The 22715-nt window shown below is 37.7% G+C and overlaps 1 long non-coding RNA gene across 1 annotated transcript in view; it reads right to left on the minus strand.

Annotated features, from left to right (window-relative positions):
* Nucleotides 1–22715, minus strand: part of LOC140528087 (uncharacterized) — a 150861-nt gene that overhangs the window by 79811 nt on the left and 48335 nt on the right. Inside the window, exon 2 of the long non-coding RNA XR_011975074.1 lies at nt 15567–15667. This is a non-coding gene — a long non-coding RNA (uncharacterized lncRNA). The remainder of the gene's footprint in view (nt 1–15566; nt 15668–22715) is intronic.

Consider the following 22715-nt stretch of genomic DNA (forward strand, 5'->3'; position numbering starts at 1 on the left):
ACCGTCGGGTACTAGAAAGCTGGCTAGGTGACTCAGGCACTTTTCAGGGGGTAAATCTTGTAACAACTTCAAACTGATAAACGTATGGTCTCATCCGTCAGAGGGATAATTATACTTTCTCTGGCATACAAATGAAAATGCTGGCTCCTTGGGAGCCAGTGGCTGAGGAGAGCAACATCATCTTATGATTCCAACTCCATGATTCAATAGGGAAAGGTCTTTTATAAACACAGAATAGATGACTTCCATGACTATTAGAGCTTCCAAAGGATATAAGCACCTTTTCATAAGATCTTTTGAGCAGGTTATTTTTGCTTGAGGGGGAAAGGTTCTTTGGGGCATTGAGAGAGTACAGACTATACTGCTAGGGAGACAGGAAAAGATACAGAGTAAGTGTCTTGAATATACTAAGAATCAAGTGAACTATCTTAGCCTTGTTCAAGACTTTGCTTCTATTCAGAGCTAAAATAAGACAAAATATATTCATGTGATCTGATTCTCCTACACTACAACATTACAGAAATACTTCCATAATTCTTGCCTTGATTTTTAAGGCCAAAATTTTAAGGCTAAAATGAGTTGTGATGGCCTAAGAATTTCTCATCAAGTAGTTTGGCTATGGGAAATGAATCTTTCCCTGTTTAGGAGGTCGTGTCCTTGGAAAAAGAAAGGGAAAGGGAAAGGAAGGGGATAAGCATTCATATGGCACCTACTATGTGCCAGGCACAAATGTTGTCTCATTTTATTCTCACAAGTCTGTGAAGTAGGTGTTATTATTGCTACAATGTATTATCCAGGAAATTGATGCAAACAAAGTGCTTTGGTCAGGATTATACAGCTAGGAAGTGACTCATTTGGATCCAGATCTTCCTTGATTCCAGGCTTTATGTTCTATCCACTGTACAACCTAGTTGCCTGTATTTATAGTTACAGACATTATATGTTACTAGACTATGAATGTAGCATATTGTTAGCAGGACACAGAATGCCTGGGCCTGAGCTTCACTTGACATAGCCTCTGTGAAATTAGTCCCATGCCACAGTGAGGGTGACAAGGGGATTTGGGGCAAGTCATGCAGTGAGGGTAAGGGATAACCAGGGAACAGCTCATGTGCTCCACAGGGAGCCAAACGTTTCAGAGAAATGGACTAGGGATCCTTAATCAGGGATCCAGGAACTTTTAATAATTAATAATTATATTTCAATATAATTGGTTTTCTAACTAATCCTCTGTATTTTATTTTGTACATTTAAAAATATTACTCCAAGAAGAGCCCTATGGGCTTCACCAGAATGCCAGAGGGGTTTATAACACACACAGAAAGGTCCAGAACCCCTGCTCTGGTGAAGGGGACTCTAGCATATTGGATGGAACCCTGTGGATGATTTGTGGAAGGAAAACAATGAGACCAGGATGAGAAGGTGTGATCAGGGGGCCATTCCCTGATTACTTCTTAAAGAGACCTATTCACTGAATGGATGTCACCTCACTTTAAGTGAGTACCTGAATAGGCCAAGGTTTCCCATTACACCCTAGGCCTTCTCCAGTCATCCTGATGTATATCTGGTCACTGGATCCAGATGGCTCAGAATGGGAAAGGGAGGCTGGTGACCTTGCACAGCCCTTCCTCACTCAAAACAAAGTCAAGTACAAGGCATGTCATCATTTCTCTGATGGCATGATCTTAGAAAATGAAGGATGAACACAGGCTCCAGTGGAAATAGATCCATTTTAGTAAAAATTTAAATTGATGGAATGTTTCATCCTGAGACCAGCAGGATTTCATTCCCAATCATGGCTGTCATTCTTCTCCTCAGGTGCAAGGGCTAATTGTGTTGTATTAAATTGTGGACTTTCCTTCCTGGCCCTAGTCCTAATTGCTCTGCCTGCAGATCTCATGTTTTCTGAGGGGGACACAGATATTCAAGCCAACAGGACAAACTATATTCCTACATCCAATAGACATTTAATTGTTTTTATTATGTGTATGGTTCTGTTCACCATTATTATTATATCCTCTCACCCATACCTTATGATAAATGGAAGAACTAGACCCCAAATAATGGAGCAGTAGGATCTTTACAACCATACTGGAACCCACTGCAATATCTTCTGTCGTTCTTGTTCAGTAGCTCTTTCAAGTCCAACGACACCATGGACTTTAGCACACCAGGCCCTTCTATCCTCCATCTCTTGAAGTCTGCCCAAGCTCATGTTCTACGTGGCACCAAGTCATTTGACTAATTCAGTGGTCCCCCCCGCCCCCTCCACTCCACCAATGATTGGTCATTGTAGACACACAAACATATACAATGGTTTTCCATTTTGTTGTTGCCATCCAACTGGTGAGGTAACTTTGGCACAATTAATTTAGAAAGCCCCAGGTAACAGTGAATTGATACTCCACCTCACTTTTGATTTCCTAGATACTAGAAAACTGGACAAATAGTTGCCTGATAGATATTTGTGCCATTTATGCCAATGAAAGAAACATTATTTTAAGCAGTATGTCAATGTAATCTATGAGCTGTCATTCAACTTAAGTAACTAGGAGAGGTATGGCCTACAACAAAGAAGATTTGTTTTAAGGGGGAATGCATATGTGTGTGTGTGCATGTGTGTGTGCATATGTATATCTGTATGTGTCTACATATATGTAGACATGTATACATATACACACATATAGATATATACACATACATATACACATACATAATCTGCTCACTTCAGTCATGTCAAACTCATCATGACCCTATTTGAGGCTTTCCTGGCAAAGATCTTGGAGGGGTTTGCCATTTCCTTCTCCAATTCATTTTATATATGGGAAAATCAAGGCAAATGATTTGCCCAGAGTCATACAAGACATTTAAGTGTCTGAGGCTGGATTTGAACTCAGGAAGATGAGTCTTCCTGACTCCAAGCACAGCCCTCTATCTAGTACCAACTAGCTGCTCTCTATATAAGATAGATTTATTCAAGTATTTGAAAGACCCTCCCATAGAAGAGGGATTACACTTATTCTGCTTGGAGCTAGGAAGTAGAACTAGAGACAATGCATAAAAAGTGCAGAGGTAAAATTAGGCTTGATGAAGGACAAAATCTTATCACAGTAAGAGTTATCCCCAAAGTGGAATGTGCTATCTCAGTATGTAGTGGCTTCTGCCCAACCAGAGATTAGATCATCATTTAATGGTTATGTTTTAGGAGGGAATTTTTTTTTTAGACAGCCACTATGGTAACTTCCAGTGCCAAAATTATATGATTTTGTGAACTCATGCTACCTATTAACTATTTTATCCGGCTACAGAAATCATGGATTGTAAATTACAAAACACAAATATTCACTGACCAAACAGTGCTTACTCAGCACCTGCATGCATCTAGTGCCCTCTACAAATGAACTCCATGCATACATATGAATGGATACATATATCAATGGTATATACATATCAAACCATAGATGTTTCATGAGCTTTTAGAGATTTTTTTTTATCTATAAATACAGGTAACAATTTGACAATAGCACATAAGTTATTAAAAAAAAATACATTTTGATCAATCTAAGTAGGCTCAGGGAAGTCCTTAAGTACAAGTGTAAGTAGAACTTGCACTGTGGGTACGTGTTACATGGGAGGCCAACACTGCCCTCATCAATTCTCAGAAAATCCCAGAATCCATTTCCTCATATGATGGTATAGATTAAGGTTGGAGTTCTACTCTTAACTCTGAAATTCCCACTGTTGATTTAAACCAGACCCTTAGTGTTATTTTAACATAGGTTTTGGATTTAATTATCTTAAATGTCTATGAGAATGCATACAATTCCCAAACTGTTTATCTCTTTTTATGGCAAAATCTCTTCCCCTATCCCTAGAAATCTGTTTTAATTATTTAATCAGTTTGGCTGAAACTCACAAAGCATTAAATTGTTAGTTGTTACTTAACATTCCTTATAAATTGCATTTATTAATTTCTGGATAGAGACTTGTCCATGGCTACAGTAATTTAAATTAGTACCACATGGTTACAGACTGCTGCTGAATGATGATTAAATCTTTGGGGCAAATTCAGTTCTTTAAGATATTTAAATGACACTAGAGATAAGCAAACCAAATTTTGGTCCAAGAAGTTACAATTTATCAAAAATGTAATAAACCATGGCCAGAATATTCATTGTAAGCACCACATAATGTGGTCCATGAAATGACATTTTAGCATCTCTTTCACTGTGGTCACAGTCAAGTTTGCTGACAGTGCAGACCCGGTAATGCTCCATTGATATTGAACAGTTTCTATCTACAAGGTACTTTGCAGAATTGTGTATTTTTATACACTCAAGTGTCTCTGACACTAAATCAGTCATTTTGTTATTTGACATGGTGACATTTTTTTCCCTTGTGCTTTAATTTATCTCATGCAATCAATAGAGTTCCATACTTTAAGGTATCTTAACAATAGGAGGAGCCATGGTCACTTAGGGGTACTGTAGCAGCACAGAATTTTACGACTGAAGGAAATGGACATCATCTGATCTTCTCCCATTATTTCATACAGGAGGAATATTTGTGTGATCAAGAGTGCCCAAATGATTCACCAAAAGTCAGAGAAAGAGCTGGAATTCAGATGTCCTGATTCTTAGTGTGATGCTATTTCCATTGTTTCTACTGATATCATTAATCCAATAATATGTGTGTTCATCCTTCATTGCCAAAGACCACGCCATCAGAGAAATGATGATATGACTTGCACTTGACTTTGTTTTGAGCGAGGGAGGGCTGTGCAGGTCACGAGCCTCACTTCTCCTCCAGAATCATCTGAATCCAGTGACCAGATATTCATCAGGATGACTGGAGATGACCCAGCATGAGGCAATTGGGGTTAAGTGATTTGCCCAATGTCACACAGCTAGTGAGTGTCAAGTGTCTGAGGTGAGATTTGAACTCAGGTCCTCCTGATTCTTGCACTGGTACTCTGTCCACTATACCATCTAGCTGCCCACTCTGTTGGATAGCTGGGGGGAACAGTGCCTGGATTTAAGAAGATTGATCTTCCTGAGTTCAAATATGGCCTCTGACATTTACTATCTGTGTGAGCTTAGGTAAGTCACTTAACCCTGATTGCCTCTATTTCTTTATCTGTAAAATGAGCTGAAGAATGAAATGGAAAACTACTCGAGTATTATTGCCAAGAAAACCCCAAAAAGCGATCATGAAGAATAGGTTACAACTGAACAACAATGACGATATCACTATGGGAGCCACTACATAGTAGAGTTGATGGGGAGCCAACATTGGTGTCAGAAAAACTGGGTTTGAATTCTGCCTCTGAAACAGGCTACCATAGCTGTGTGGCCATGGATGAGTCATTTAAACTTGCAGTGATGCAGATACCTCTCTAAACCAGAGTTTCTTCATCTAAGGGTCTGTGAACTTAAAAGCTCACAAAAATCTTGATAATTATATTTTTGGGTTATTTGTTTGTTTTGTAATCCTACATACTTTATTTTATGCATTTAAGTACATTATTTTAAGAAGAGGTTCATAGTTTTCTCTGGACTTCCAAAGGTTCAGTAACACAAACAAATATTAAGAATCCTTTGTCTAAGATGATCCACTTCAAGGAGTTACTGATTTTATCAAAGGATCATAGGATTATAGATCTAGAATCAGAAGAGAGCCTCATAGTCAGTCCAACCCCAAAATTTTACAGATGAGGCAACTGAGGCCCAGGAAATGGAATTAACTTGCCCAAAGTCACCCAGGTAATGGGTATCAGAAGCAGCATATGAACCTGGGTCATGTAACTCTGGAACACCTTTCTTTGGTGCCATGCTATCTCCCTATCTATGGGTAGAGATCGTTTCTGGACCTTAAGTTCCCTACACTGATTTCCTATATTCATGATATCATAGGACAAAAACAAATAAAAAACAAAAAAACAAAAATAGCCATCAAATGAACAAAAATCTAAAATCCTAGGAACTTTGCTCTGAAATTCAGTGTTCCTCACTTAATTCTTGGCACTTTAAATCTAGACACTTCTGTATGTATTCAATGTATAGAAGACAGTATAAGCACCTCCTACTGGAAAATCTAGTCAAAATGCTTGGGTAAAATAACAAAATCAACGTATAAAATAATAGATTCATCTTCCTGCAGCTAAAGATAAATATTAAATAATCCAAGCGGCTGCCTGCTGAAAATTAATTTCTGTAAGGCAAATAGTGTAGTATGTACAGTATATGTGTTTCAATTCCTGTTTGGCAGTGTGCCTATTTTAAGCATATAGTACAGACCTTTGAAGTACTTGGGCTGCTCTGATAACACACACACACACTTAAACAAAAATTGCTTCCTCGCTACTCCCAGGCACCAGCATCTTCTAAAAAGTCTGTTTGGGATTGTCAGGATCCAAACTAATACCAGGTATTCAGCCGAAAAACACAACATTTTTTTAATGCATTAATGATACACTGCAACCCTTCTGAATTGAATTGTTCCAAAAGACGGGAATGACATTAACTTATTAGAGTCATCTCAAAGTGCCGAACCCACTGCAATTTGGGCTCCCCAAATTACAGTCAGGTGCATTTGCCTGTGTGGAGCAGGTTGAATCAGGATACACAGTGAGAATAATACTTTAGATAGAGCCCTCTAATGATTAATTTACAATTCAAAGAAAGGAAAAAAGGGCAAATAATACATTGTACTCTAAATCATGAAACTATTATAGTTATTCTGTCTGCCTCTTCTAGGATACAATCTAGGAGATAAGCTTTTGGGGTTGTTTTTTTATCTTGGTTGTTGCTTTTAACTGCTATACATGGAACCCAGCCATCCTATGCATTTAATACACTCCATTGCAGAACAAACAGGAGAGTTTTAGAAGTATAACGAAAGAAAATAAAAACAAAAATAACCAAGTCTTGTCCCAGAGTAATGACCCCACTTTTTTTTTTCTTTGCAGTTTGTAGAAATGTTTTTATATGTGCTTATAGGTGCTTCCAGAGCACAGGACATTTAAATTAGTTACTCAGTAGAAAGGAAGGCTCTTTAAGGTCAGAGATTTTATTGGTTTGTTTTTATTTATTTTCGGTATAGATTGCCTGGCACATGGTAAGTGCTTGATTGATGGTTACTCAGTATATCTATCTATCTATCTATCTATCTATCTATCTATCTATCTATCTTTTATTTTCTATTCACTTTTATTTATATCTTCAGCAAGTATCATAGTGTCTTCCTAACAAATAGCAAACATTTAATGCTCATTAAATTGAATTTAACTGGGACATTTAATATGGTGAAGAGGGAAGAAAGAGAAAAAGAGATAAAAGGGAATAGGAAAGGAGTGAAAAATGAAGCCATGATCAGTCTTCATCCCCCCTCCCTTCCCCTCCCCTCCAGGCTCCTTCTACAATAAGCCATCTCCACAGTCTGGGCCTTCTTCTGGAGTCAATGAACAACAACCCTCTTCAGCAACCTACAGAAGGCTCTTCATGTACTGACCAAATTCAAACTTGCGTCACAGCATTCTGTCTTGTTCTGAACACCTCCTGGAACGTCATCTGGTCTTCATTCCCCATTGTAAACCAATCTGAGCTGTTGGACATTTGCCCCCGAGGTGGCTGTACTTCAGTGCTGGGCAACGTGACTTGGGGGAATATATTTAACAGTTGAGGCCATATGTTCCTATCATCTGCATATCATGGAGCCAAACAGAACTTCTCAAGTTAAGAATACACTGAATGGCGACAGCCACCTCCATGCGAGCACGGGAGGAGGATAAGAAATTAGGATGCCCACATCCATAGTTAGAGGGGAGAGGCCCTTACAATGATGGTGACGAGGATGATGCAGTTCATGTTTACACAGCATTTTATGATTTGCAAAGTGTTTTACATATATTAACTCATTTTCTCCTCAGAACAACTCTTTGAAGTAGGCACTACTATTATCTCTTTTTGGCAAATGAAGAAATTGTGGTTGAGCAAGGTCAACTGGGTCACCCAGACAGCACGTGTCTTACAGCAAGTTTGAACTCAAGACCAGTATCTACTGAACTACTTCGTTGACTAAAATAATGAAACAATTCCAAAAGACTCATGGTGGAAAATACCATCCACATCAAGAAAAAAACTTTGGAATCTGAATGCAGATTTTTTTTTTTTTTTACTTTTTTCTTTCTCATGGTTCCTCCCATTCATTCTAATTCTTCTATACAACATGACAAATGTGAAAATATGTTTAATAAGCATGTATATGTAGAGCCTATATCAGACTGCACATTATCTTGGGGAAAGGTGTAGGGAGAGAGGCAGAGAAAATTTAAAACTTTTGGAAGTGAATATTGAAAACTAAAAATAAGTGAATTATTTTTAAAAATAATAAATTTTATATCAATAATAATATTAATAGGAACAATAGTTTAAGTAGGCCCGTGATTTCATTACTATGAGGATCTTCTGATGGAAAGTTTACTCTATTTAAGCAAGCCAGTAAATACCAGGCAACTTTGAGTCTCAGATAACTGCTTGAGGTTATTGAGTGGTTTAGTGACTTATTAAGGTCACATAGACAGTATGTGTCAAAGGTGACTTGGGTGTAGGTTTTTCTGATTTCTAGGGTAGGATTTTAATCCATGTTTCCATGCTGTTTCTAAAACTCATGATCATGATGTTGATAATGAACTCAATTGTATTAGAACCAGAGTGTTTTCACAGGTAAAGTTGTCACCCATATTCTCCTATTGACCAATCAAAAATTTGGAGAAAAAATATTTTTAATAGGTGCTGTTATACTAAATACTCATAACCTCCAAACCATGCTGAGTGAAAAGCTCCCAAAATATTAGGAACCCTATAGAGAAAAACCATGTGGGAACAGGAAGAAGTATATAACCTCCCAGTCAATTTATCTGCTTACGGAGTTGTCCCAAGAATGCTTTCAATAAGTCTACAGAAGATGAGCCTGAATCTCAACACTTCCATTACAATCAAGCACGGTAGACACTTGTGAGAAGGCTCACCAAACATTAAATGACAAAGAACAAAAGGAGGACAGCTATTTATTTGCCTCTTGATTTTTTCCTTTCTGACCCTAATGAACATGAAGATGAAGAGGGTGAAATAATAATAGTGCTCACAACTGATCATTTCATATAACACTTTCAAGTTTGTAAAAGTTTTTACACATATCACTTTCATTTTAGCCTCAAAAACAACTTTTTGAAGTTGGTATTATGTGAATTATTAATTCTTCTATAGGGGAGGACTTAAGGGGTTAAGTGGTTTGGCTACATCCTCTTGGCAAATAAGACTCTAAAGGTGGAATTTCAGTCCGTTTTCCTGATGGCCAACCATGTCCCAATGTCCTTTCATGACTAACACTAAGGTCATTCAGCTATGCTACTGCTCAGATCCAGACAGGGAGGGAAAGAATTGGAAGGTGGATAAGTATCTTGCTTCTCAGGATGATTTATTTTATACATTAATTAAGGGAAATTAGTGTCACTCTCTACCAGAGTCAGACTTATACATGAGCAATATAGATGGTATGGAAGGTATGACTTAAGTGGCAAGGGAGAGAAAGGGAAATCAATTCAGCATCATGAGGCCTGGGTTGTTGTCAGATATTAACTAGCTTTTTAATCAGAGGCAGGGCCCTCAACTTCTGTGAACATCTTTTCTCATCTGAAAAGTGAAGTTAAGTGAATATCTGCCCTATTTCAAGGAGGATTGGTGTTAAGGAAAGAATTTCATCTTCCAGAAGTGTTACATAATTGTAAGCGATAATTCTTCTCAATGTTACAATTTCAATGACATTCAGAAGGCTTCTTCCCCATCTCCAAAGTATCACTTCTACTGACCTTCGATATCCATTTTCCATTATTCATTTCGATATAATTTTATTATTATATAATTAGACAAAAGTCTTAGAATACCCACAGCTCTGGGGAAAGTCTTAAATTTCTATTAAATTTGTTGTTGTTGAGTCATTTTTGAGTTGTGTCTGACTGTGACCCCATTTGGGGTTTTCTTGACAAAGATATCAGAGTGATTTGTCATTTCTTTCTCCAACTCATTTTAGAGATGAGTAAACTGAGGTAAACAGGACTAAGTGACTTGCCCAGGGTCACACAGCTAGTAAATGGATGAGTATTCCTGATTCCAGACCCTGCACTATAGTCACTCTATCATGTAGCTGCGTTCCCATTAAATTACTAATGTCAAATTCTTTCTGGAAGGCCAGTTTCTATGAGGTGGAAGTTAGGTCTTTGAACAGGAGGAATACTGGACACCTGAAATGTAGGTATATGCTGGCAGTCTTATGGACTGGCAAGGACAAGGGGAAGCAAAGAGAAAGGAAAGCCTGGGAGCAACAAAGACACATTTTCCCATTTAGTGTTTGCAAAAGGCAATCACTGCTTGCTACCTTTGACTTCAGTTTATTTGATTAAATACAGAGAGAGAGAGAGAGAGAGAGAGGACTCCCCAGGGTTTTTCTAAAACAGAGCATTATTTAGAATTAAGAACCTAGAGTTGTAGGATCGCAGAACTTAGAAATGGAAAATATCTTAGAGATGATCTAATCCAACAGGTTCATTTCACAGATAAGAAATCTGAGGCTGAGAAGTTAAATGACTTACTTCAGGTCCTCTGGTTCCAAAGCCAGGAGTTTTTCCACCCTACTTAGTTCAAATCAGTAGCTACTAGGAGGTACTAAGCAAACAGAGTGCTGGGTTCAAAATCAGAAAGACCCAAGTTCAAATCTGGCCTTGTACACTTACTGTGTGTCCCTGGGCAAGTCATTAGCCTCTGTTTGTCTCAGTTTCTTCAGCTATAAAATGGGAATAATAATGGCCCACCTACCTCACAGGGTTATTATGAGGATCCAAAAGAGATAATATCTGGAAAATGTCACTATATAAATACTTGCCTGCTTCCTCCCTTCCCGTTTCAAACCTGCCTGAGTAGCATGGCTATTAGTTATGACTCCATATCTCTATCTACAAGAGTCCCTTCTCTACCACCTTTCCTTTGCCATTAAGTACTAGTAAATAAATATGTATAATATAGAGGGAGAGCATGAAACATGTTGGAAAATGATTACAATTTCACTGAAACTACTAGGGTAAAGATTTTGCCAGTTGGGATACTGAGTAAATAAACTGTTTCCAAAAGAGTCGAGAAAGATTTGTGGAAATGCTCTCTGGACCTGAAACCGGCTTCACTTTTTCCCCTCTAAGACACAATTCCTTCAAAGTAAAGAGAAAAACGTCTCTGTGGAGAATTATGTCCCTCTCATGCTCTATGAGCAATCTGTTTCTGGACTCACCTGGCATTATATGGTTAGTACAAAGGGCTCCTTTGTGGCTAGGTCTGTATACTTGGATTACTCTTAAAGATACTCTGAGACAGGTTACCTGTCAGGAGTGAAAAACACACTCCAACATGAATAACATCACCAAGGTTAATGGGCTTTATTTTTCAGTAGTATTTGGGGGAAATTCAAGAGCCCAGCTGTATGCTGGCAGGTAAGCTTGCCAATCACAATATATGCTTGGTGCATGGAGAAGTGGTGGAGTTTTCTTTTTTTTTTTTTAACCTTATTCTCCACTGAGGAAGTTGATCCCTTCATGTTGTTTTTGGCTGGGTTTACGTCATCCAGATGTTTCGTCTACACAATGCCAAACATCTGGATCGTTAGCATCATATAGGAAGTATCTGAGGATTAACTGGATTTTTCACTTTTCATCGGAATCTTTTGCTACTTTTGGACGCAGTTTTCATTTTGTCCCCTACAATTTCTTCCATGTGAGAACCACAAAATTGTTCTCCTGCCCCACCTCTGAAGACTTCTTCCTCCCCAGGAAAAAAAAAGTCAAGATTTGATGAGGGGAAAAGTATAAAGGAAAAGCAATCTGTACTAATCATATGTTCAGTCAGAACTCTGGTCATTGCAGGGTCGGGTTGCACACCTCCTCATTCTGCTGTGGTGAGTGTGTTTTTACTATTTCAAATTTAATACTTTTTTTCTAATATATTACACGTTACCTCCCATGTATTTAAACTGTACTTAAAAGCATGCTAAGAACTGGTAATTCTTTAATGGTTGTTCACTTACAAGCGATTGTGGGTCATTACACAATCATTTAAAGGGCATTAATGAGAACCATTTAATGGTTTTAGTAGAATATCATTGTAAGGGACAGGGGAAAAGTTACTGGCTGTAAATTTTTATGACCATTTCTTACAAAACGTATTACTTTAAAGATTTATGTATGTAACAATGAGTACAATAAAAGCCATGCTAAAAATAATTTGAAATCAAAGTAATGCATAGAGATAAGTCGCTGCTTTGCAACCGTTGTGTACCCTACTGCTGAGGGAAGCTTTCTCTTTCATTTTATGCCTGGCATACACACCCTCTTCATTACTGCCTCCCAGAGTCCTTTTCTCCCTTCAAGGCTCAATTCAGATGTCACTCTCTCTGTGAAATCTTCCTTAGTCTCCCCCAGTTGCCTCTCTCCTACCTCAAATTGCCTCTCATCATGCTTATCTGCGTATATGCTTTATTCTCTGCACCCCATTTCTCCACAGTAATGAAAATTCCTCCAGGGCAAGAATTATGTCTTATTTCATCTTTGCAGCAATAACATTGAGCTCCTTCCCAACACATAGTAGGCACTTAATCAATTGAATTGATAGAATTGAATTTAAAAATTATTGCAGGGCAACTAAAGGTAAAATGTGATAGGATTAAACCTCTGAACAGTGTGTTTGGCAATGCCACACTCAGCACAATGCCTGGCACACAGAAGCTACTTAATAAATGTTTATTATGATGCAATGTATCAGGGGTCAGGGTGAGAGCTGAGCTTATAGTTTAGAAATATGTGTACTCTCATGGTACTCTAATCAACCTGTGCTCAAATCAACAGACTGACATGTCTCTCCATTTTAAGCATTTTCCCCTATCTAATACTCTCTTGATAAGTAAGGCACTGTGCACTAGGAATACAAAAATGAAACTCTTGAGATCAGAGACCCAGAGTTTCAAGGGACCAAAGAGGTCATCAAATCCAACCTTCTCATTTTACAGATGAGGAAACTTAGGGCCAGAAAAATGAAATACCTTTCCTAAGTCACAGAGGTAGTAAGTAATAGAACTAGCACATCAACTCAGGTCATCTGACTCTTTCCACTGTACCACTTTGCCTGCCCTTGATCTCAAAGAGTTTATTATCTAATAGGGAGAAATGATATGTCAATTATTACTTTATATTACATATAAAGTAAAATTTCATAAGAGAAGAGGGTCTTTCTCAACAAAATGACATGATAAATTATAGGAGGGAGAGATCATTTTCACTTTAGGGATCAAGGAAGGCTTCATGAAAGAAGAGCTATCTGAAGTGGGTTTTGAAGAAATAAGAGTTATTTGTACTGATGAAGATGTCAGTGGAGTCCATTCTAAGACTGAAAAATCTTCACAGAGAGGGCAGGATTTGTGCCATCTTTATGAGAAGTCTTTCTTTGGTTGTTAGAGTTTTCTCCTTCCTCCTCAAATTACAATGTGCGAGCGTGCATATATATATATATATATATATATATATATATATATATATATATATATATATATATATATATATATATATATATATATATATATATATATATATATACATGTCTGCATAATATATGTAGACGTATATAGTTATCTCAACATTCTGCATTTTTCCAGTAGAGTATAAGTTCCCTGAGGGCAGGTAATGCTTTTCATTTTGTCTTTATAACCCCAGTATTTAGCACAGCATAGTTTCTTGCACATTGTAGATGCTTAATAACTTCATATTGGATTATACTGATTTAGATTAACACCAGTAAACCAGTTTGACTAGAATGGATTGTACATGAAGGAGAGGGTGAAATAAGGCTAAATAGGTAGGTATAAGTATACCAGAAAAAAATACCTGAAATTGAAAATGCAATCTTTTCCAGGCTGATAGTTTATAATGTAGAATTGAGGACTAGAAAGAAAGTGGGTATGGTCTACCCAGGCAAACCTTTCTAAGACAAGATTAAAAAGCCCTCTTCTTGCCAGGAAAGGCCCAGGACATCATAGTTCTTGTAGAGAAAGTAACCTTATTAAAGTGTTTTAATAACATAACAGTCATCATATTATGCCTGGTTTTGTCCAGTTGTGATTCTCTCAGAATATATAATGAACAAGACAATGCCCCCCTTTCCAGTATTCTTGCATAAGTAGGAGAATATTTCTAATTAAAAAGGCAGAGTTAGCACAGCCCGTGAATTGAACTGAACCATATCTCTAGAAATACTGAGATTTTTACTGTTTGCATTAAGTAATGCTTGTATTTCTCTCTGAATCTGGCCCAATACCCATTACTAATAAGATGAAGATTTAAGATAACTTGGTCAAAAGATGGTGAATTACAACTTTTAATTAAAATGTAGAAAATTGTTGCTTTAAAATAAACATGATAATACTTTCGTGATCATTAATTTTTTATGGCTAGAACAACAAAAACAACCTGAATATTTTAGAGTTTGACATTATAAAACCAGGCAAAGGGGGTTTTTCAGAAAGTTTTAGATATAACAAAGACAAAGGCTTGTGTAGTCATCTACAGTGCTATCCCCATTAGACAAACTAGCAGACTGCACCCTATGGAATTGAATTCACAGTCATTTCTTCCCATTATGATAGTCAAATTAGTCTAGCCATGATGAGGAAGGTAGAATGAGAAGTTAAAATGAGATCACACCATATTCTTCATGTAGTAGACACTAGACAAATGTTTGCTTATGATGTGGAGGGTCCCTCAAATTAATGTCCTTGAGGGAAGAGACTGTGTCCGTTCTCCCTCATATATCCATCAGTATATAGATTGCCACCTTAGACTAAGGCTATAAACTGTTTGGGAGCAGAGATTGTTTCCTTCCCATCTCTGTATCCCTAACACCTAACACAAAGCCTTGAATGCATTAGTTTAGTATTAGTATTAGACATGCACCTAGCAAACTTTCTACGTACATGGTAGGTAATAAATGAAAATTAGGCAGATTGACCCTTATTTCGGAGCTTTAAAATATCCTAAAAGGAAAAGGTAGAAATAAGTAATGCCCTGACTTAGCTTTGTCCCACGTTATCCCTATGGAGCTTAGTTTGCATATCTTCCTTAATTCAAACTGCTTCTGCTCTTTGGCTGATTTTTAATTATCTGGTTTGGTTAGATGAATTAAGCAAATATGTTATAAATAAAGCCAAGATCATACCACCATTTCCCATATAAATCAATTAAATTTGAGGAGAGAATAACTATTTTATGGTTATAATATAGCCCTCAGTTCATGCCAAGGTGCTCTCAAATGAGTGCTACTGGAACTCCAACATGGCTTTGGAAGGAGAGTTTCAGTGGCTTGGTATAAACTATAAAAGCAATGGAAATTACATGTCTTACTAATAGGTTAGAAATGCCTTCTTTTTTTATACAAAAGTCAGATTTCTGTATTCTCCATCTTTAATTACATATTTCTTACCTGAGGTTCGACTGGCGATTCCAAATCTCCCCTTAATCAATGAGATGCTGTCTTTTTGAGAGTGTTCTGTTGTTTTTTGTCTTCCAGATCAGCCCCATATTCTGCTGGAATAAACAGATACAGAACAACATATTGGGTTGGAAAAGCCTGTGATCTGTCCCTCTGGGCAGACATTATTTCTTCTTCATAGACTCAGGATTTTAGCAGGTAAGTGAAATAGCAGCAGGGGTTCCAACATCATTCTCAAAGTCTTAACCATGCTTTCTGGTGTATCATCTTAACCATTTCAAAAAGAATTAAGAAATATTTATTGACTATGCCCAAAGGGCTATAAAATGATGCATATGCTTTGACCTAGCATTACCACTTCTAGGTCTCTACCCCAAAGACATCAAAGAAAAGGGGAAAGGACTCATATGTACAATAAAATATTTATAACATCTTTTTTTGTGCTGGCAAACAATTGGAAATTGAGAGGATGCCCATCAATTGGGGAATGGTTGAACAAGTTGTGGTATATGGTTATGATGGAATATTATTGTGCTATAAGAAATTATGAACAAGATGATTTAAAAGAAACCTGGGAAGACATATATGAACTCTTGCAAAGTGAAGTGAGAAGAACCACCAGAACATTGTACACAGTAACAACAGTATTGTAAGGTTGATCAGTTGTGAAAGACTTAGTCACTCTGACCACGATAATGATCTAATAATCCCAAAAGACTCATAATGGAAAATGCTCTCTGCAGAGAAAAAACCATGGAATTTGAATGTAGATCAAAATATATTATCTTCACTTTGGGGGTTTTTTGTTTGTTTTGGAGGGTTTTCTCCCTTTGTTCTGGCTTATCTTTCATAATATAACTAATAGAAATATGTTTAACATGATTGCACACATATGACCTATATCAGATTGATTATCATCTTCAGGACAGGGAGGGGAAGAAAGGAGGAAGAAAAATTTGGAACTCAAAATCTTATAAAAATGAATGTTGAAAATTATCTTTACTTTTAATTAGAAAAAAATTACTATTTACAAAAAAAAACCCACAATGATCTAAGGCAATTCCAAATGACCCATAATGAAAAATGTTGTGTTTCTTCAGAGAGAGAATTAATAAACTCTGAATGTAGACTGAAGGAGATATTTTTGAAGTTTTCTTTATAATTATTGTTTTTCTTTTGCCACATGGCTAATATGAAAATATATTTTGCATGATCTCAAATGTATAATTGAAATCAAATTTCTTGCCTTCTCAAGGAGGGGTAAGGGGCAGGAGTAATGGAGGGAAAGAATTTGGAAATAAAAATTTCAAAAAATAATTGTAAGAAGATGCTATATGTAATTGGAAAATATTTAACAAAATAAAAATAATTTTTAAAAAGAAATATCTATTGAGCACCCACTAAGGTACAAGATATTTTGAAGAAGACAGGTAAGAATCCATAGTCCTTAAAATTGCATGCTTATAACCCCATTTTCCTGCTCAGAAAAAAATAGCATTTTCTCACAGTGTGTTCAATGAAAGGGAAAAGATTTTAAAAAAAATAAAAGGACAAAATACAAGTAAGATAAACATCTCCCAGGCAAAAATTTGAATAAGGAAGAGAGGAATATTACAGGAGAAAAGGAGGAAAGGAGTAATCTCAGTTCTCTATCATCACTTCATGGATTAAAATGAAGAAATGTGAAAGGGAAGCTGAAGAACGGAAAGGAGAGTACTGTGGTGGTTTGCAGAATCAAAATACAAATACCCCAATGCATTCTGACACTCCACATCTTACTGGCAGGAAGGAATGCAATGAATTTGTGAATTACACTAAGAGGCTACAGCAGTCTTTATAAGGTACCTGGTTTTACATGTCATTGCGAGTGGCTGTAATTTTTAGAAAGAGAAAGATAAGTTAAAAATAGGCATTCCAATTGAGCAAATGTTTCTTTTTCTTTCTTTGTCTAGAATCCCAAGCTCACAACCTGTTCTTCCTGTTTATTGCAACACTATTTTTTTCCATGAGGTATGAGACAACAAGGACTACTTATGCATCCCATTGAGGATATGTTTAGTCTTCCCATGTGCCACACACCTTTCACTCTCTGACTTTTTTAGGGGGGGGTGGGGGAGAGGACTTGTCATTTTAGTGGGTAGGACGTTCTCCCAAAGAGCAGTCATATGGAGCTATATTTTCTCATATTATTCAGGATAAACTTCAGGGGACACATCTAACAGGCAACAATAACAACAAAAATGAAATTTCAGAGGCCACCTAGCAGGAAGAGAATGTTACTGCACTTACTCTGGCATGTAGCTTCAGAGCCCACTGCTGACTAATCTGTTGGAAGACTAAGATCAGCTTTTGCAACAATTACCACCAGTTACTATGTAGAAAGATCAGGATCCCATCCCCTACCCCATCAATGTTTTGATTGCTGCTGGTCTTTCAATCTTCCAGATCTCCCCTGCTTTGAGGTAAATAGCCAGGAGACAATGACATGTATCACACCACTTAGAAGACAGTGAACTGTTCACATTTTTTTGAGGCATTGATTCTTCCTGATCACGTAGGTATCATTTACTTCTCTCTTCTCAAGTACTAGATGAATGACCAGCTCAATCAATCAATAAGCATTTTTTAGGTTCCCATTATATGCGAAGCACTATGTTGGGTACTGGGCACGTACGAAGACTAAAATGAAACATTGCCCTCAAGAAGCTGATATTTTTTCAGTGAAGACAATTTGCACAAAAATTTGTGTACAAAATTTACATAAATCAATAGAAGCTGACCGTTTTTCAGGGGAAGACCTTCATGATCAACTGAAGAGAAAGAAGGACCAGGGAAATATCTATGTAGAAGGTGTCTTTTGAACAGTTTTGAAAGAAATAAAGATTTCAAATATTTGAACATGAGATGACAGTTCATTTCAGGTATGATGAACACAATTATGTAAACCACAGAGATGGGAGATAAAACGTAAAGAACAAGAGGAAGATATGTTTGGGTCAGACCATAAAATATGGGAAAGGGAGAGGTCTATAACTGGGTTAGAAAGGTAGGCTGGAGACTCAGGCATCCTAGTAGTGGTGGCAGACCTGGTAGTCTTCTTAGGGCTCTTGCCCTCATTATTCTTGTGTATCTTTCCTATTCCTTATGACCAGGAAAGAGAAGCAGAGTAGGTTCTACTTCATGGTCAAATTCAATTTCAAAACTCATTTGCTTAATTTCATTTGCAACATAGGGTCAGTACTTTGTTAGGTACTATGGGTGATGGATAAGAACAAAAAAGAAATGATCCTTCTCCCGGAAGATGATATAATCTTACGTATTTCTTGAAATTTAGAGTTATAACTAGTTTGAGGCAACCTAGACTTTGCTATTGAGTTACATTATGGGGTGGTACATTATGTGGTGGTACCCACAGTGGTCCACTGGCCTACTGCCCCATGCTTCACAGGTTTTTACTGACCTAAAGCCCCATGGAGTCACAAGGGTTCTCTATTATCCCATCCCTAAGCTTACCAAGTACCCCTCCCCACCTTGACTCCAGCTATTCATGGTCAGGCGCAATTATAACCAGCCACGATGGATTTTTCACTTACTCCCCCTTAAATATTGGATGCATTTTTGTGGGGCATGGAAATTTAGACATGCTCTGTCTCCAACCTAGTCTGGTTCATCCCTGTTTAGGGAGTGTAGTGGCCTCTTGCTCCTAAGACCTCACCATATTGGTGCCAGATTTAACGTAGACATCAAATGAGCTTTAGTCCTACTACAACTCAGAATTTAGAAGCTCAAGGGATGCACTAGCAACAGCTTTCCCAATAACAGGAATTACAGGCATTTTGTCATCATGTGCAGCTAGCTACTAACTATTATTGACTATAGTGGCTATACAACCTTGAGCATGCTATAACCTCTCTAGGCTTCAGTCCCTTAAATTGAAATAAGGTAATTGGACCAGATGATTTCTGAGATACCTTCCAGTAACTACCTACCTTTTAAACAGTATCCAGTATCCAGTAACTACCAGCCTTTAAAACACTATAATTCTATAGTAGGTAATTCATTATTATCCTCACTTTAGAGATGAGAAAACATACCCAGAGAAAAATGTAAATGACTTGTCCAAGGTAATACAACTAGCAGCTGGATAAGGAGAGACTCAAAACCAGTTGTTTTGACTCCAAGTCCAATGCTGTCTTCCCCTACCATGAAGAAATTTAAACCCACCCACCTCCCCACCCCACCTCCACTATATGGGGCCACCTATGTACTGTGATGTGAGTAAACATTGCTATGAACCAACCTCCCCCACCTCCCAATATCAGCCCTATTACCTGTTGTTAGTCTACCATGATAACTTTAATATTTGGAGTAGTAAAGGTTTTGATGTCTTTAAAATCCTATATTAAAACGCAAGTAAAGTTTATGAGCTAACTTAGTTGATGGACTCACATCTTATGGGCAGAAACTTGGGGGAGAAGAAGGGAGATGCTGACATCTAGCTGACAGTACTGGGATTCCGAATGCACAGGATGCCTATGGGGACATAATGAGGGAGGAGGGCACTAAGAGGGAGGAGGAGATTGTGGATCCTGGAGGTGACGGAGCATCCAAGGTAAAGTTACCCACTTTCAACAAGAACTAGTCCATAGATAACAAAATGGAGTACTGTTTAGTCAGGCAGAATCAGGTCCATTGTAGATGGCTGCAAAGTGCCCCCTGCTGTCTTGGTCTTAGCTGGTGCTTAACAACTCCCCTGCTACCTTTTTTTCCCCAAAGCCCAACTTGTAACAGCTGTTTCTGAGACACCAACTAGTTTTCTTGGGGATCTTGCCCAGGAAAAAGGACAGGAAATAAGCTAAGATTGTCCAATAGAAGAAGAATAGAAGAAATGCAAAATGAATAGAGTGAAGGCTAGTTTCCTTTTGTCACACAGTTGAGGGTGAGTTTCATAGGACTCCATGGAGAGGCCCAGGCTCAACACTGTCTATTAAAAAAAAAACTATCGAGTTCGTTGTCAATGTGGAAGAAATTTTTAGGCACACATGCCCAACCATATGTGCGTGGCCAAGATTTAAAATAGAAAAGTGAGAGACTGTTGGATGACTGAGGATTTTTCCTTTGCCAGGAAGTCCTCCTTAAGGATTTCATAGCTTGCAAGAGAGAACTACTTGCCAGACAAGCCAGGGAAAAGACACAGAAGGTAGGGACCTGCTTCCCTAATGAGGAAATGTCAAGCTGCTCGACAAACCACGGGAAAGAAAAAAGGCAGAAATGATTAAGGTGGTGTCGATTTATTTCTTTAATAATGGGGTTAGCAGCACATGCCTTAGAACCCCCTATAATGTTAGTATCAATCAATAACGATGATGCACCCATGTCATAGAGTCATAGACTATGACACAGTGAGAGAAATTTAGTGTATATCACAAAATAACATGAAGTCGTTCCACATACAAACTAATGATACTGAAGTCACTCCACATAAAATCAAACAGTGTATCGAGGAGCCTTGCAGATGCTTTTACTGTATTTTCAGATGTTCATGTAAGATATATGAATGTGGTTGATAGGTATCTAATATACATATGGCTAGGCTATGTGTGGCATGGATAGATATCTGATCTAGAATCTGGCCTATTGCTCGCCAAGGGAAATCGTGATTTCTACCTGTATGGAAGTAAGCAGGTGGATTGTGGCTAGGTTCTGGCTCCTTTATTGTCCCATCTCTAAGATGGGTATCAGACTGAGATAGACTTTATTACCATATATCAAATATCTGTTGTCTAAGTAGTTGATATGGGTTCAGAATAAAAATTGCTTTCTTTGATAGCACTTCAGGGAGGGTAACTGTTAACTTACTCTCTGTAGCTTGGCCCCTTCTCATTAAAAAAATGGTTATACAAATACCAGTCATAGATAGCTAGTAAACATCTTTGTGAAAGTAAGTCATAAACAGAAATCAGGAGACTTTCACACTTTAGGACAGACCAAAGAATACACAAAACTAAATGAGCTCTTCAGCTGAGAGAGAGAAATGATAACAGCTCAGTCATGGAGAGGGGAAATGATCTCAACAGGAAGAGTCCTCTCTTAGTAGCTTCTAGAATTGCAAGTACCAGGAATCTAATAAATTATTGGGGGTCAGCCACCCCAGCTACCCATCTATAGCTCCAGGGAGATGTCCATTCTCACATTCCACCACTCCCTTTCTCATATCCCTCCATTCTCACAGTAGAAGTGCTTCTGGGAATTGAAAAGAAGTCTTTCTTCACTTATGTGGGTACACAGAATCTTGTATTCAACAGTTTCTCATAAGACTACAAGTCACAATATTCTTGATATACAGAACACATAGGCATAAGGCTGTCTCTCAGGAAACCCACCTCAGGGTTGTGCAGGAATAGGGTAACATCTAAAATAGAAAACACGGTGTGGCCTACTTGAATCAGCCTTGGCTCTGGAGGCAGTATCTTGGTTCAAAGCCTGACTCTGCCACTTACCACCTATTTGACCATGAACAGATCCCAACATCTCTCTCAGCCTTGGTTTCCTCATCTGTAAAATAAGGGAGCTGGACTGACTACCACTGAGGTCACACTCAATCCATGATCCTATAACTGTAAAGTAATAGATTTAGTAATTTAATATTTATCACTTAAATATTTAATTAGTAATTAAATTTAGTAACATAACTAAATTTAGTAATGTAACTAATCCTATAACTCACAAGGAATAAGCAAGAGTGGAAAGATCACTGAACCAGAGGTAAGATAAGTCAACTGAAAGGCCCAGTTCATTCTCCATTCCTTACAAAGCATGCATCATTAGGCTACTCACTTAAGCTTTTGGATTTTCAGTTTCCTCATCTAGAAAATGGGTATAGGAATAATTAAGCTACCTGACTTATGGGGTTGTGGTGAGAATCAAGTGAGATAATGAATATGAGGTGTTCTGTAATGAAATGTTAGTTCATTGTTTGTTGAAGAAACTAACGCAGAAAGCAGGCTCATCATTTTATAGGGTGGTGATGGAGCTGTATCACAGCGTCATGGGAACCTTCACACCTTCTTGAGACATTTTCTCTCTCCCATATCAGGAAACCCAGGTCATTAGAAACTTGGGTTTCTCATCCCAGATATA

This window comes from Notamacropus eugenii, chromosome 1 (assembly GCF_028372415.1).
Source record: "Notamacropus eugenii isolate mMacEug1 chromosome 1, mMacEug1.pri_v2, whole genome shotgun sequence".
Taxonomy (NCBI): Eukaryota; Metazoa; Chordata; class Mammalia; order Diprotodontia; family Macropodidae; genus Notamacropus; species Notamacropus eugenii.